We start from the raw sequence: 16,029 nt of genomic DNA, 5'->3' as shown, positions 1-16,029 counted from the left end.
CTCCCAATCCAGGGTCCTCCTGTCCTCTGGCCGATGCCTGCCCCTGTGATGTTGATGGCCCCGAGCCATCATCGCTCCCACCTTGAGCCTGCTGCTGCTGTGCATGTGTCCTGCCTGTCGATGCCTGCACGTCCTCCTCCTGCTGGTGTCCAGTCATTGGGGTGGGCACCCCTGCTGGAGCTCCAACTCCCGACTGTGGCAGGGATGTGTCCTCCACCAGCCTGGCCGCTGGGTCAGGGGCAGCTCCACAGGGTGCCCAGGTGATACTTGGGCAGGAAGATGGCACGGAGGATGACTGGCGCATAGGGGGTTCAGTTGAGGAGGGGGTTGGTAGTAGGTCCAGCACACGGAGGAACCCAGCACTGGTGACCCATCCTACTAGGTCGATGCGGTCAACGAGGCATCCAAAATAACGTGCATTGTCCACACGGGCACCCTGTACGTCATCCCAAATGCCACATTGACGGAACGCCACCCCAGCCAGGACAGGCTCAACATGGTCCCGGATTGCCACGTACGCAGAGAGAGGAAGGCCAGTCGTTGTGTGCGCATCCCCTCCCTGAAAACCGGTCTGGACGAAGGCATCCCTGCTGGAACCGGATTTTGCAGTCACAGGATCGGGGACAGGATTACACACAGGCACCTCAGCGGACACCTGTGCTGCCTCCTGTCCCTGCCCCTGGACTGCACCACTTGCACCAGTGGAATAGGCCCCTCCAGGCCCCGTGCTTGGGCCTTCCATGGCCTCTTCCTCAACCAAACCCCCCAACAACCTGGATGACTCTGTGCCATCTTCCTCGATAGGCCCCTGTGGGTTCTCAGCTGCCCCTTCTGCTGCCGAGGAGTCCACCTTCGACCTCCGCCTCTTGGACTTACCCTCGGAAGCTGCGGCCATGGGCGCGGCACCAGACTCCTCACTCCCCGAAGAGATGACAACCCGGGAGGGGAGCTGGGCCTTGCGTCTCTGGCTGGCGGTGGGATCCATGCCGCTGTGCTCCACAGCACCGTCTCCGCCCTCTTCATCAGTTGACGCTGCAGACAGGGAGAGACAGAACACAGGCATCAGGGCACTGTACAATGGTCTGATACACACATGACAGTTGCACATGAGTGGCAGTCTCAAACTTCACAGATGGCATCACACTCCACAGCACACATATCATTTGAACCCACACACATGCCCAAATTAACAGGAATGATGCAGCAGGCGGCACCATCCATACACATACAACAGCATGAGCATCCAAAGGTCAGCCTGACGTCACATGCAACACAGGGAGTGCCGAACACATGCACACACGGCACCAGACATACATGCATCTGTACATCTCCACCACCTGTCACAGTGAAATCATCGGCAACTATGTCACATCTGCCAATCAGCCTCCTACATGTCAGTGTCACATGCATCCATGGTGTATCACAGTGGCACACATGTCAAATACACACATACGCACATGTACACCGTGCACGTACATGAAGGTGGAACCAGCATCCAGGTGTCACACCCCAACCATGCCATAGTACATACACAGAAATGTAAACATGTGTGCACCCACACATGCATTTGACCATCATGCATTTGAACACATACACCATTTATGTGACTCACACATGAGTGGACTCACATTCGGCAGGCTCATGTCCCTGTACATACACATCCATACATGGCCCTTTCAAAACATATGTCCAATCTGCACACTCCTGGCACCCCTCAAAATGTACTGCGTCCAATCAGAACACATGTATACTTACCGGTCGACTCCGGACGGGCCGGCATCTGAAGGACCAGGAGGTGGAGCGCTGGGTGTATGCGTTCCAGGACCCTCATCTGGATGTTGGTAAGGCGGACCTGGCACCGCTCTGCATGCTTTGCCTTCAAGAGGCGTCGGGCCTTGCTGAGGGTCCTGGACCTGAAGTCCTCCCAGCGCTTCCGGACATATGCCATGTCATGGGCTACCACCCCCTCTACGTTGATGGCAGCCATGATGTCCTTCCAGATCCTCTTCCATCCTTCATTGTCGGTGCGTGAACTTCTAAAGAGGGCATCATAATGCACCAGGACTTGCTCCACCAGGATACCAACTTCTGCGGCACTGAAGCTGGTAGCCCTATGTCTCTCGGGCTGGGGTTTGCCAGTGGTCTCTGATGGTGTTTCCCCCGACATGGCAACCCCCGAGGAAGGTGTGGGTGGGCAACTGGGTCCTGGTGCTGGGCTGTGGAGCAATGGAACTTCAGTCAGGAGTCTTCTGTTCCTGCAGAGGTGGTCACAGCAACTGGACCCCTGCAGATGGCTGACGTGCAGGCACCAAATAGCAGGGCACATGGCCGGCAGGCAGGCAGCAGCAGATGGCTGGTGGAAGCAGGCTCAGGGCTCTGGGGGGCAGGAAAATGGCCTTCTGGGCAGGAGCATGGTCTTCCGTGTGTTGTCGCATGGGCAGCTTGATACGGAGTGAATTGGCACATGAAAAAATTGGACGTCAGCGTGTAATTCGAGGAAAGGCCCTTAGTGCATAAGTGCATCTGTGATGTTACGCGTGTGGGCGTTTCCCTCGTGACGGGTGCATAGTGAATCAGCCTGTGAAAAAACAGCATGTCCACGTGTTAATGCGTGTAATTCGAGGAAAGGCCCTTAGCATGTACACGCCTAAGTGACGTCACATGTGTGGGCTGGGTTAAAGGGTACATGTAGGACGCCATTTTCTTGTATGTGCTTTTTGTGGAAAGCGAGAGGGTGAATCTTGTACTTCTTGTCAGTTCACACGCGATTACTTCACAACGGTTCCAGTTCGTACTCCTTGTATACTCAGACAGCATTCAATTCTTCTTTTGGCGTGGGTGTTGTCTTTTTCATGTTCTTTTTCCAGGCAGACGGTGAGTCGCGCACATATTTTTCAACTGTGGTTGCCCCTGTGTGTCGCATACCCATTCAGAGGTCATTGTAGCCTGCGTGTACCACACGTACGCTTTTTTTGTATTTCTGGGTGCCACAGCGTAGTGCGGGTTCTTTATTCCAGGCACGTGGGCTACCAGGGGTCGTGTGCACGTTAAATTTTGTTTTTGGGGTACCTGAGCGTTGCGTGACCCGTCATCTTCCACCAGGGGTCACAGACAGCTTTGCTAGAGAACTAGGGTATGTATTCTATCTAGTACCCTGCCCCTTTTACCCCAATTGCCCAGGACAATTGTTTACTGCACCTCCCATTCGCACAAGAACATCAGTGCCATGGTTGGGAGGCGACCAAGTGGTAAGGGAGGCAAAGGTGGCCGACCGCGGTAGGGGACATGGCCAGGATTTGCAGGGTGGCCCAAGAGGCCAGTGTGTGGAGGACCAATCAGGGACACCTATGCCCCCCCAATGTGTCGGGGAGATGCAGCTGACACCATCCCAGCTCAGGCCTTGTTAACCCGGCCCATATTGTCAACCGAACCGGCACAGGGTGACTCCCAGGCTGACTTCCGTGTCACCAAGTGAAAGCCACATGTGGCAGTGAAAGTTGCTGTCACCAGGCCACGTGGATCTGGGGCAGCAATGTCATCTGCTGCCCCAAGTAGCCAGGGCGAGGAGGCTGCAGGGGCAGCTGCAGCTCAATCCACCCCAGCTCTGATTCACCCAGCCGGGACAGTGTTGGTCTAAGTCCATCACACTGAGTTTGGTCCTGCCAACATCACCCAGCAGCCAATGCCTGCAGTGAGACCTTTTGTCATCGTGCCTTTGGCTACTTCCATTGCCCCGTCCACCTGCGCTTCAGCCACTACCAACCAGAGTGGCATAAGCCACTCAGGGTCCGCACCACCTCTCAAGAGGAAAAAGGGTGCTCTTGCGGTACAGGCTGGGACCCCAGACTTGGCTCCCCCCCTCAGGCACGTCAAGGCAGCGTAGTTTCAATGATGTGGAACTAGATGCACTTGTGGCTACATGTCGGCCCATGGCCGCAAAATGCTGGTGACTGCAGGGTGCAAGACTACGACTGCTCAACATAGGGCCCACTGGCAGTGCATGGCGGACCAGATTAGTTCCCTTGGATTTGTGAGGCACACAGCTGATGATTGCTCTAAGGGGTGGAATGACCTCAAACGCAGAGAAAAGAACAAGCTGGCTTCCAATCATGCCTCTACTCTGGTGACTGGCAGTGGGTCTCCACCAAGGGAGGAAGTACTCACAGAACATGAGTCTATTGGTGGAGGCTTCATCACAGAGGTTCAGATCCAAGGCGTGGGAGACCTACCAGATCCTGAGGCAATGTCCGGTGAGTGGCCATGCATGTGTGTGCAAACCATGTGTATGTTGCTTGGGTGATGTGTTCTGATTGAGTGCCAGGTGAGGCTGTGCAGTCATGGCTGCTATGGGTCACCCATGTGGTGCCTCCAAACCATCCCCCGGCCTTGGATTTGGGTTTTACAGTATCCCTTCTGACCGCAGTTGACAATTTGCACCTGATTACTGCACCTGCCCTTCAACTGCCATCATGCCACAACATTGTTCAAACTGTCTTCCTGTTCATTCTACCTGATTGATGAAATCTTTTGCATGTTTACCACACATTTTTGTGCTGTTTTGCCCCAAATGTAACATACTTCAGACATACATTACAACCCACAATGCCCCACATTTCTTTACTTATTATGGGAATGATTCAATCAATCAGGCTGATTGAGTATTGTGCACCTACACATGCCCTGCAAACAATCACTTCCGGGCCCTTTTTGAATGTTCAACATGACAATTGTGTTCTGTTATGTCCACGTGACCAACCATTGATGTATCCATGTGCCTCCCATCACTGCATTATTGAACACTGGTTTTGTTGCAGCAAAATGTGGCACATGCATGTTTTGTCACACTCTTTTGCATGTTCTATTTCATGATGTCCATCTCACATGCATGGGTGACAGTACTGATTTGCTACCATATGGGTGTCATTGTCATATATGCCATGGCTATGCTATGTGCCATCTGTGTGCTGGCATGTGTCATGTATGTGGATTGTCCATGCCACTCACAGGCTAATGTGTGATGCCGGTGCTATGCAGCATGCAGCACATGTGTTGCTTTCCCATCTTGGAGTCCTCAGTGGCTGCTTTTAGGCTCCCCTTCCACTTCATTGCCAGTGCATGCATGCCAGAGTTATTGTCATGTGTGACATGTGTCATTTATGTATTCGATGTGTACCTCGTGATGCCTATGTGTGTGGGCTATGCTGCTCATGCCTGTCTTCACTACTTTTCTTTTATGTTTTTGCAGGTGATGAGGCACTAGATGCTGTTGAGGAGGAGGAGATGGCACAGAGGCAGGAGTACTCACAGCCACAACCAGGCACCAGTGGAGGAGGTGGGGTTGTGTTGGGTGTAAATCCATTACTCCTACAGACCATCCTGTCCATGGGTGTCACTCGGTACACCTCCGCAGACCTCTACAGCCCAGGTGCTGAATCTGACATTGAGACAAATGTCCCGTCCAAGGTGAGTGTTTCTGGCAGGGATGCTGTTCTGTCCAACCCACCTGCACTGGGGGTAGACCCCGCTATGGGCCATTCAGTGATGGAAAGTCTGCCTGTGGTGGTTACGGATGCAGGGTCACACTCCACTATATTTGCTCCTGTTCCTGTGCCAGCAGATCAAAGGAGGAATGCAGTCCTGCAGCCCCAGGCAGTGCCAGCACAGCAAGGTGCATATCACCTTGCCCCAACGCGGTTGCCATGCGCCACCAGGCAATACTGTGTGGGAGAACTCCATATATACCATTGCAGCACAGCAGGGGGCATCATGTGAGATGATGGCTCAGACCATGGATAGGGTGGCCACTTCCATTCTCCCCCCTGAAAGGCAGGTAGAGCTCCAGCAGCAGGCAACAGAGTCCATGTGCCACTCACACAGGGAGGACATGTTGGCGTCCAACAGGGACCGATGGGCTGGACTGGAGACTCTGCACACAGCCATATCTGCAGAGCCACAGGCCCACAGGGATGCCCTGAGGTTAGAACACACGTCCCTCAGAGATACTCTGGGTGCACTTGAGGTGTCCCAGAGTACAAGGTTAGAACAGCAGCTGGAGCAGCTAACACGCACACTTTCTGCTGAGCTCCAGGCAACCCGTACCAACAACCTGCAGAACCAAACCTTTCAGACCTGCATGCTTGCTGCCATGGAGGAGCATGCCAGTGCTTTGCGTGGTCTGCCTCCCATATCACATGCACCTTCTGATGTACCACCAGAGGGTGATTACAACGACGGCTGCTCTCCCACTGTAGGGTAGCCGTGTAGGCCATAAGCCCTTGTAGGTATTTTTTTTTTCTCACCATCCACGCATGTGGGTGCACTCTGTACCTCCTCCCTCATGGATACCCCCCCGGTCGACACATGGCCATTTTTCTTTTTTTTGTTCTTTTTTTGTTCTTTTGGTTATTTCAAATTTCATTCCGAATTGCAAAATAAAATTAGTATTTAATTTATTATGTTTTTTTATCTTCTGTTTTCTATTTATTATTTTCATTTTATTTTCATTTATAATTTATTTTAATTTTCATACATTTTTTTAAGTTAAATTGTATTCTGATGTTTTGTTTATTATTTTATTTATTTGGTTTACTTTACATTTACTTTTTCCTTTCCTTTATTTAATTTGCTTTTACTTTTTTGTTCATAACCATTTTCTTTCAGATTGTGAATTCATGTTACAGTGTGCTGCTTTGTGTGGCTCCCGTAGGTATCCACTGTGTATTCCAGCTGGCCACATGCAGGCCTGTCCTGTCTTTGGGTTAGAAACTTGGGTTGCTGACACACACGCCCCTCCTGCTTCCCCTTTCCATGGGCTCGCAAAGGGTGTGACCAAGTGACAGTAACTTACACAGAGGCATTGGGCTCCCATAGGTTGTGTGGGCAGCCTGTAGTCCAAACTGTGTATACATCCCTAGTGGGGATTGGTGTTCATTTCTCCACTGCATGGTGGATTTGTATATGGTTTTACATACAGGACTTTTTGCATATATACATGTAAGTTCCTCATGTCTTAACAAGCCTGTCTCCATTGCAGATGCAGTTCATATTCTATGCAGTACATTGCCACATTTGGCTACCAGCAACACACTGCAGTTGGAAGGGGTCGATGTGCTGCCTTTGTCAGGTTGTGACACTTGCACTACTTTCATTTTTTACTGTCATATGTTGCCACTGTTGGATCCTGTACTGATGTTTTGTCTTGCTGGTAAATATTTGTTCATGTGTGCTGTTTTTTTTTTCATTAGTGAGAGGAAATTGTCTCTGGCCTGTTTCCATTTGGGACGGTGCACTTTGTGACACTTGTGTCATGTGTTGTGCATTCATTTGCTTGCTTTCACATTGCATGCCATGCCATGGTGTGTTGGGTAGCTGAGATGGGGTTAGGGAGGGGTTGGGTGACATGCCCCTATTTGCATGTAGTATTTTGCAAGGGGGTAGTCCTTCATGCTGCATGCATGAATGTGTGCCTTTTACTGACACAGCATTGGATGTGTTTAAGTAGCTGGGATGCACACAATGTAGCACTTCCAGGTAAACAATCTCAGGGTGGTATGGTTATGACAATTGACTGTCCCTTTTGTCATCATCATAAATTGTCAGCTGGTATGTGCCAGGCCTGTGTGCACTCTGCAGGGGTGGGATTTGAGGTGAAGAAATTCGCCACAAGCTGAGTACGGGCTGCCTCACCACGTGCCCTTTCACCTCCCATGCGCAGCGGCCGTGCATGTGGTTGGGGATGTGGGGGCACCACCATGTCCACCGGCACACCACGCCGGGTTGCAACATTGTGCTGGATACATGCTGCCACTATGAACTTGCACACTACTGGGAGTGCATATAGCAGCTGCCCAGCAGAGCGGTCAAGGGATCGAAAGCGTGACTTCAGCACTCCGAATGTGCGCTCCACTATGCCCCGGGTTGCAACATGGGCTGTGTTGTATCTTACCTCGGGTGGTATGGTGGGGTTCCGTATTGGCATCATCATGTAGGTGCTCAGAGGGTAGGCACTGTCCTCTGGGGAGGTTATAATGGTTGTCATTAGTTGGGTTTTCCCATTTCTCAGTGTCTGACATGCATGCATGTGCAGAGGCATTTATACTCAATAATTAGCCATGTGTCGCCATGTCTCCCAGCTTCCAGGTCCCGGTTTATGGGTGACATTCAGAATATGAAACTATCATGGCTGGACCCCGGATAGTTGGCAAATACTGAGGTGATGATTCCCTTGGCATCACATACAACCTGCACGTTGATGGAATGCCAGTGCTTGCGGTTTCGATAGATGTGCTCAGTGGCCCTGGGAGGACGGAGAGCCACATGGGTGCAATCAATGGCACCAAGCACTTTGGGAAAGTGTGCCACCCCGTAAAAGTACTGGACAACGTCTTGCCTTTCTGCAGGTGTTCTGGGCATGTATATGTGCCTGCGGACTGAGGGGTGTGCAGTCATGATTGCCAACACCTGGTGTAGGCAGCATGACTGTGTGGCCTGTGAGACACCCCCAACTATGGCATTTGTCTGCTGAAATGACCCAGTTGCCAAGAAGTGCAGTACATTGAGCACCTTTTCCAAGGGGCTCATTGCTTGGGAGCACAGGGTGGGTGATGTGAGGTCATCTTCCCACTCTCTGACCAGTTCTACGATTATTAGTGGTGCAAACATGTACCTCCCATAGACCTGGTCATCAGGCATCCCAAAAAGGCTGGTCCTGGGTAAAAAAATGCGGGGCCTGGCTATCCTCCCACAACCACTGCTGCGAGGAACGGTATATTCATCATAGCGTATGAGCTTGTTTGTTGTTTGCACGCACTTTTATGCTGCGTGGGGCCGCTTACGCCTTCTCCTGCTGGCACACAGGTTTCCCGTTTGATTCCATGAAAATGTGTTGCTAACGCGCGTGTGGGTGTTGCAAGCATTTACCTCCCGTAATTCCCCCGTAACGCCCACATTTTCACATGTTGTTCCCCATTCTGTGTGTTACGCCCCGTGTTACGCCCACTTTCTTGTGTGTGCTACACATTGTGGGCTTTCCCTGTGCGCATCGCGCATGGCGTTTGGTGACGTGTGTGCCCGCATGCGCCACCTACAAATTTGGTGCACATCCCAGGGTTTACACGCGCAGCGCATTCCATTAATCGACGAATGGCTGCGTGACCGGCTTTAGCATGCATGCACTGAGATTTTCACGCTTGCGCTCCAATTTTCGGGGCACATTTATTCCATGAATTACCCTGTAAGTGTGCCCCTCTATCTGAAGTTAGTAGAAACATTTGAAGGGACCTCCACCACCAAAATCGTAACCTAGATGCACCCCTGGAAAAGGCTGATGTGCGCACTTGCTGTTGGCAGAGAGGTGAGGAGGGAAGACTTTCCAGAAACTAGCGGCATTAAAATGTTATTGTGTTTGTGCAGAATCAGAAAAATGTACTTGCACAAACGCAGTGAAAATGTAAAGCTGCTACTTTCAAGACTTCCTTCTCCCAGCTGCCTCAGCAAAAAACAAACACTCACAACAGCACCCTCCCCACAAATGCGACCCAATTTATAACCACCTTATGTATACTTTGACATCGAAGGTGGAGGGCTTACGTGCACACTTTCTTTTTCTTCGGCATATGTGTTATGTGGCAGGAATAGCATTTTGGTACAGCCAGTCTAGTCAAAAATAACTGTGGCATAACCTTATATATTTTTTTACTTTTGTTTTTAATGGGCAACTATAAAAGTAGACATACATTTTTTGCTCGGTTCAAAGTGACTTTGCAATGCTGAAAAGTGACTGTGCACTGCCGACACAAACCCTGATTCATGGAACTGTGCAAAGTGTATTTCTGCAGTGCAAACTCAGTGGGAAATCATTTTGTACTGCAGAAATGACTATGCAGTGACTTTGCACTGCAAAAATACACTTTGCACATTTCCATGAATCAGGGTTTGTATCGGCATTGCAAAGTCACTTTTCAGCATTGCAAATTCACTTTGAACCGTGCAAAAATGTCCAAGAATCAGGTCCTATTTGAACAAGTGTTATAGTGTACAATTTACTTTTTTAACTCAATATTTTTCCAAAGTCGCTGTTCATGGCATATACAAATTATCAAAGCAACTAAATGCGTATGTTGTCTTTAAATCCAATACAATTTGCATTCTTTGTGGCATATTGCGCTTTAAACTGTACCATTTGATACTTGGTTCCCACACCTGACGACCCTTGGGGATAGAACAGAGGAGGTGGAGCCTTCAAGTTAGTCCCACCCAGTTTTTTTAAGAGGCCCCTCCCACCACCAGTTAGCCCCCCCCCGTCGAAATGTAGGTTTCGTTGCGCCCCTACTGCATAGTGACACCTGCTTTTGACCAGGGAGTCCTGTTACACTTCTTCTTTCAGAGCACTGAGCGGCTGGAGACTGGGGAATTGTGTTAACATCCACTTGTTGCAAATTAAGTCACATATTGTATGTTCTAAATTAGCACATAGTACCTAGGATGCCTGAGGGAGGCCTTTGGACTCCTGCTTATAGTGAAACCCAGGTCAAATAGTAATTTGAGAAGTGAATAATGCATTTGACATATGCTGTACACAATACTGATGTAGATCAACAAAGTGTACACACATACTAGAGGATTTATGTGAATTTTGGTTTACTGTGATGACTGTTTTTTCCCCTCTATGCGCAATAACTCTCAACCTTTTGCAGCTGCTTGGAGTATGAGAGCCTGGGTTGAACACCAGAAGTGACATCACAGGAAGCGATATCACAAAAGAATGTACACAAAAATCCAAACGAATATTAACTAACTCGGGTGCTCCATCACTAGGCCCTTTTCTATGCAACTATTGTACCGAGTAAATGCAGTTAAAAGAAAATACAAACACATGTTCATTCTGCACAGTTTACATTTCACCAATAGAAGTAAGTACCACACTCCTTTTTGGTGTAAGGGACTACAACCTATAGAATCAAAAGCCAGCCATATATCAAGTTCTCAGGATCACACACTTTAGTTAAACAGTGAAGCTGGGATTTTAACCCACGCTCCAATCTAGCCAATTAACCACATTATTTCCGACATTTACGTGGTGCCCAAATTTAAGTGTTTGCTATCAAGGGCTCCAATAATACTATCAAAAATAGGTATGGACATCCCTTTGCGAGAACGAACACGCCCAATTGACCTGTTCTTTCGGAAGGTACCCACTCTAGAGTCTGCAGTCACATTTAAGCTCACTGTACCTTTCACAGGGCAGAAATACCCATTTGCGTATCAGTCATTGTTATTGGCCCGCCCACATTGTCCAGCACCGAAATGCTGTGGCAATTTTACTCTGAACAAGAGTACCGACAACAACCCCAGACACGTGTTTCGGCCTAGTCGGGCCTCATCAGAGAGGCACAGCTCCACCTCAATGATGAGGCACAACAAGGCTGAAGCACGTGTCTTGGTTGCTGTTGGAACTCTTGTTCAGAAGAGAATTGCCATAGCATTTCAGTGCTGGACTGCCCATGTACTGCTGGACAAAGACTGATATGCAAATGGTTATTTCCCTTCTGTGAGAGGTACAGTGAGCTAGAGTGTGGCTGTGGACTCTCGAGTGTGCACCTTTCCAAAGAACATGTCATTTAGCAGTGTTAGTTCGCACAGAGGTGCCCCTATGACTATTTTGGATTGTTTAAGGGACTTAGGTTCAGTCACCCTAAGTTTCCTAGGATCATCCTGACGTCGACCACCTGCTCACTGTGCTCAGAGAAGCAAATCTCCACCTCAATGATGAGGCCCAACAAGGCTGAAACACGTGTCTGGGGTTGCTGTTGGTACTCTTGTTCAGAAGAGAATTGCCATAGCATTTCGGTTCAGGACTGCCTGTGTCGGCGGGACAAAGACTGATATGCAAATGGTAATTTCTCTTCTGTGAAAGGTACAGTGAGCTAAAGTGTGGCTGTGGACTCTTGAGTGGGTACCTTCCCAAAGAACAGGTCATTTAGCCGTGTTTATTCTTGTAGAGGGGCACCTATGACTATTTTTAGATTATCTACAATAATACTATCTTACAGTGGTTACTTACACAATACATAAAGCCCATAGTAAAGTAACCTGGCAAAATGAAAATTCTTATAAAAGCACATTAAGCCAAAACAATATCATTATTGCCTTATTTCCACATCATGAATGGAAAACTGAAAACTGGGAATGTAAAATAATCCTAGTATTTAACAAACACTAAAATAAATTGTGTAGTAAGATACCTTTGGCATAGAGTTGGTTTCTCACAATGTATCCAGATAAAGGCATGTGTAACGCTCACCTGATTCCCGTAGAGGCGCCGGTCTTGACTGGGCGTAAACCGTATCTTCAAAGGTGATGTGTAACACACGGCTGGCTCTTTGGGCTGGACCTCTGTGCACTGTATATCTGACTCGAAGGGTAAAATGTCTGCAGATAGAAAATATGGGATTAAGGAACTGGGTTATTGAATGTCTCTCTCTTCTTCCCTTTCTCTTCTCCTGTAGAACCCCAAAGGTTAACGCTCTCACCTTAGGTAAGTGAACGCTGTGCTCTCCATCTGCCTCGGGGCAGGGTGCTGTAACCAGTTTCTTCACTGGATAAGGGGAGTAGGCCTCTTGACTTCAGAGGACTGCTGTCCGTCGTTTACTGCACGAACGGTAAGTTTCGAGTAATTCTAATGTCTTTAAAGTCTTTAGTAATGATGTCTCTTGTTTTGCAGGGTTCCGGCGATGGCGGATGACGGGCTGAAGTGAGTTGAAGATGGAGCCCGTGTGATGAATAGAAGCGCCTGGAAGCACGTAAGTAAGCGCTTGTTGCCTGCTTCACGATGCGCTCTAACTGTCTTTTTATTTTGCAGGTACAAGTTCGGAGCGGCTGCAGGGTGCCGGAATACCCACTGGGTTAGATGTGGAAAGGAGTAATGGCACGTGAGTATTAAAGTTCCCCAATGTCTTTAAACGCACCTTGTTTTGTCTTTCAGATGCGGGATGCAGCGCCGAAGGCCTCCGGAGCGTGCGAAGAGTTGGTAAGCTTTTGTCTTACAGATGCCGGAATGCAGTGTGGAGACCTCCGGAGCGCACGAAGAGTAGGTAAGCCTTTGTCTTTCAGATGCCGGAATGCAGTGCGAGGCGTTGGTGACAGCCGATGGACCAGGTAAGTGAAGAGCTGTCACTGAAGACCGTAATGCTAACCTGTTCTTTCTTGTCTTTATAGGTGTTGCTGAAGACTGGATTCAGGATGGTAAGCCTTTTTCCTTAGGCCCAGGATCAGATGTAGAAGACACGATGAGCGTTCTGCTGCAGAGGATGCAGAATAACGCAAAGCAAGATTCATCCATCGGGTGTGGTTTAAATAGCCTCCTGTAGTGCTTAGGTGTCTCCTTCCACAGCCACGCCTAGGTAAGAAAAGAGTTCCTGCTTTCCAGAAGAGTTCCAGTGTTCTGAATCTAGGGAGTGGCTCCTGCCCCACCCAACAGGAAAAGTAGTTCCAAACAGAAGAGGATCAGAGGCTCAGCTGGCAGGCAAGTAAGCAGCATGGTCTGCTGCAGGTAAGTCCACCCAAGCATTATGAGCCCGGTGCTTCCAGCGCTGGGACTGGGCATATTTATGAGCCTGGTGCCACTGGCGCCAGGACTGGGTCCAAAAGGTCCCAATTGGGACTGGTTGGCACTCGGAACCTGGGTTATGGATCTGCTTCCAAGGGAGTTGGGAAAACCCTGACCTTTTGGAAGCAGAGATCATGACAGTACCCCCCCTCAAGGCCCCTCCCAAACCGGGCTTCTCCGGGGGTTTTGGCTTGTCAGGAAACGTTCGGTGAAATCTTTTGATTAGGCGAGGAGCGTGGACATATTCAGCAGGTTCCCAGGATCTCTCTTGGGGGCCGTAGCCTTTCCAGTCAATTAGGTAAAATAGTTTAGATTTGGAGATCTTGGAGTCCAGAATGCTTTTGACTTCAAACTCGAGTTCTCCATCAACTAGGATAGGTTTTGGAGATTTAGTTAGTCGGGTTTGAGGTTGCACGGGTTTTAATAGAGAGACGTGGAAGACCGGATGTATCTTCATGTGCTGGGGCAAGTCCAACTTGACCGCTACTGGGTTTACTATGGTAGTGATGGAATAGGGACCAAGGTATCTTGGGTTGAATGTGCGTGGCCCTTTTAGAGGTAGATATTTGGTGGATAACCAGACTTGATCCCCTACTTGATATTGAGGGGCTTCCTTCCGATGTTGATCTGCTCCTTTCTTGTATTGTTCTTTAGCCCTTTGAAGGTGAGAAACAGCTTCCTTAAAGGCTTGGGTGATTGTAGAATGCAGGTAGTCTACTGCTGGTGTTTCAAGATCTTGGAGGGGATCCAACTCCTAGGTTCGAGGGAGACTGCCGTACAAAAGAAAAAACGGGGTTTTCCCAGTTCCCGAATGTACAGAGTTATTGTAGGCATATTCGGCTATCCAAAGGATGTCTTTCCAAGTTTTTTCAGTTTGTTGCAGCATGCAGCGTAAATACTGTTCCAGAGTTTGATTGGTCCTCTCGGTTTGTCCGTCGGTCTGAGGGTGGTGACTGGTCGATAGTCTCACATCAATTTGAGCCGACCGACAGCAACTTCGCCAAAAATGAGAAATAAATTGACTACCTCGATCCGAAATTAGAACCGAAGGAAAACCGTGCAGTCGGACGATGTTTTCGAGAAATTCTCGGGCCAGAGTTGCTGCTGTTGGCAAGCCTTTGAGCGGAATGAAATGCGCCATCTTGGAGAATAAGTCCACGATTACTAGAATCGTATTGTATCCGGAGCATGGAGGTAGATCGGTGATGAAGTCCATAGAAAGCGTATGCCAAGGGCGAGGTGGGATGTCAATAGGGCGTAAGAGGCCTGCTGGTCTTTCCTTTTGACTCTTGTTTTGGGCGCATACTCCACAGGACATTATAAAGTCTCTGATATCTTTTTTCCAAGACGGCCACCAGAAGTAGCGTTTGATCTTTTCTGAGGTCTTGGCCATACCGGGATGTCCTTCCATTAAAGAATCGTGATAACAAGAGATTACTTTTTTCTGTAAATCTGTGCTGGGTAGGTATAATCGTTCTTGGAAATACAATAAGTTGTCCTTTACTGCAAAGTCCTTTCCCTGCAGATGCCAATTCTGTATGTCTGCTGGAGTTACAAGTTGCCTGGCTTTATCCTTAACTTCCTCTATGGATTCTGTGGCGATTACATCCAGAATTCTTTGTTCGGGAATGATTGGTACAGGTTTAGGGTTGATCAAGTGTTCTTCCACTCCCATCCGAGAAAGGGCATCAGCTTTACCGTTCTTTGTACCAGGTCGATAGGTAATTATGAAGTCAAACTCGGCAAAGAATAATGCCCAACGGAGTTGTCTAGAGGATTGGGCTTTTGCGGTTTTCAAATATTGCAGGTTTCAGTGATCCGTAATCACAGTAACGGTGTGTCGGGCCCCCAGCAGATAATGCCGCCAAGCCTTAAAGGCAGACTTGATAGCCAGAAGTTCCTTGTCAGTAATCGTGTAATTGATTTCAGGAGGCAAGAATTTGCGGGACCAAAATGCCACGGGATGCAACTGATTGGTTACCGGGTCCTTTTGTGATAGAACTGCCCCCATGGCAAGGCTTGAAGCATCAGTTTCCACGATGTAGGGGAGTTCGGGGCGAGGGTGTTTTAAGATTGGTGCAGAGATAAATTTAGTCTTCAAATCCTGGAAAGCTTGTTCCGCCTCGGTAGACCATTCAAAAGGTTTGTTTTTCTTTAACAAGGCAGTGATGGGCTGGACTATTCGAGAGAATTCGGGGATAAACCTGCGGTAAAAGTTAGCGAAGCCTAACATGCTTTGCACACCTTTTACGGAGGATGGTGATGGCCATTTGAGAACTGCATCGACCTTCTTTGAATCCATACGCACTCCGCCAGGTGATAATATGAATCCCAAGAATTCAACTTCAGTCACGTTGAAAACACATTTTTCCAATTGAGCGAAAAGTTTGTGTTGAAGCAATCTTTCGAGGACCATTTTCACG

Source organism: Ambystoma mexicanum, chromosome 10 (genome assembly GCF_040938575.1).
Source record: "Ambystoma mexicanum isolate Mex_15411 chromosome 10, UKY_AmexF1_1, whole genome shotgun sequence".
NCBI classification, from domain to species: domain Eukaryota; kingdom Metazoa; phylum Chordata; class Amphibia; order Caudata; family Ambystomatidae; genus Ambystoma; species Ambystoma mexicanum.
Note: the sequence above shows the minus strand (reverse complement) of the source record.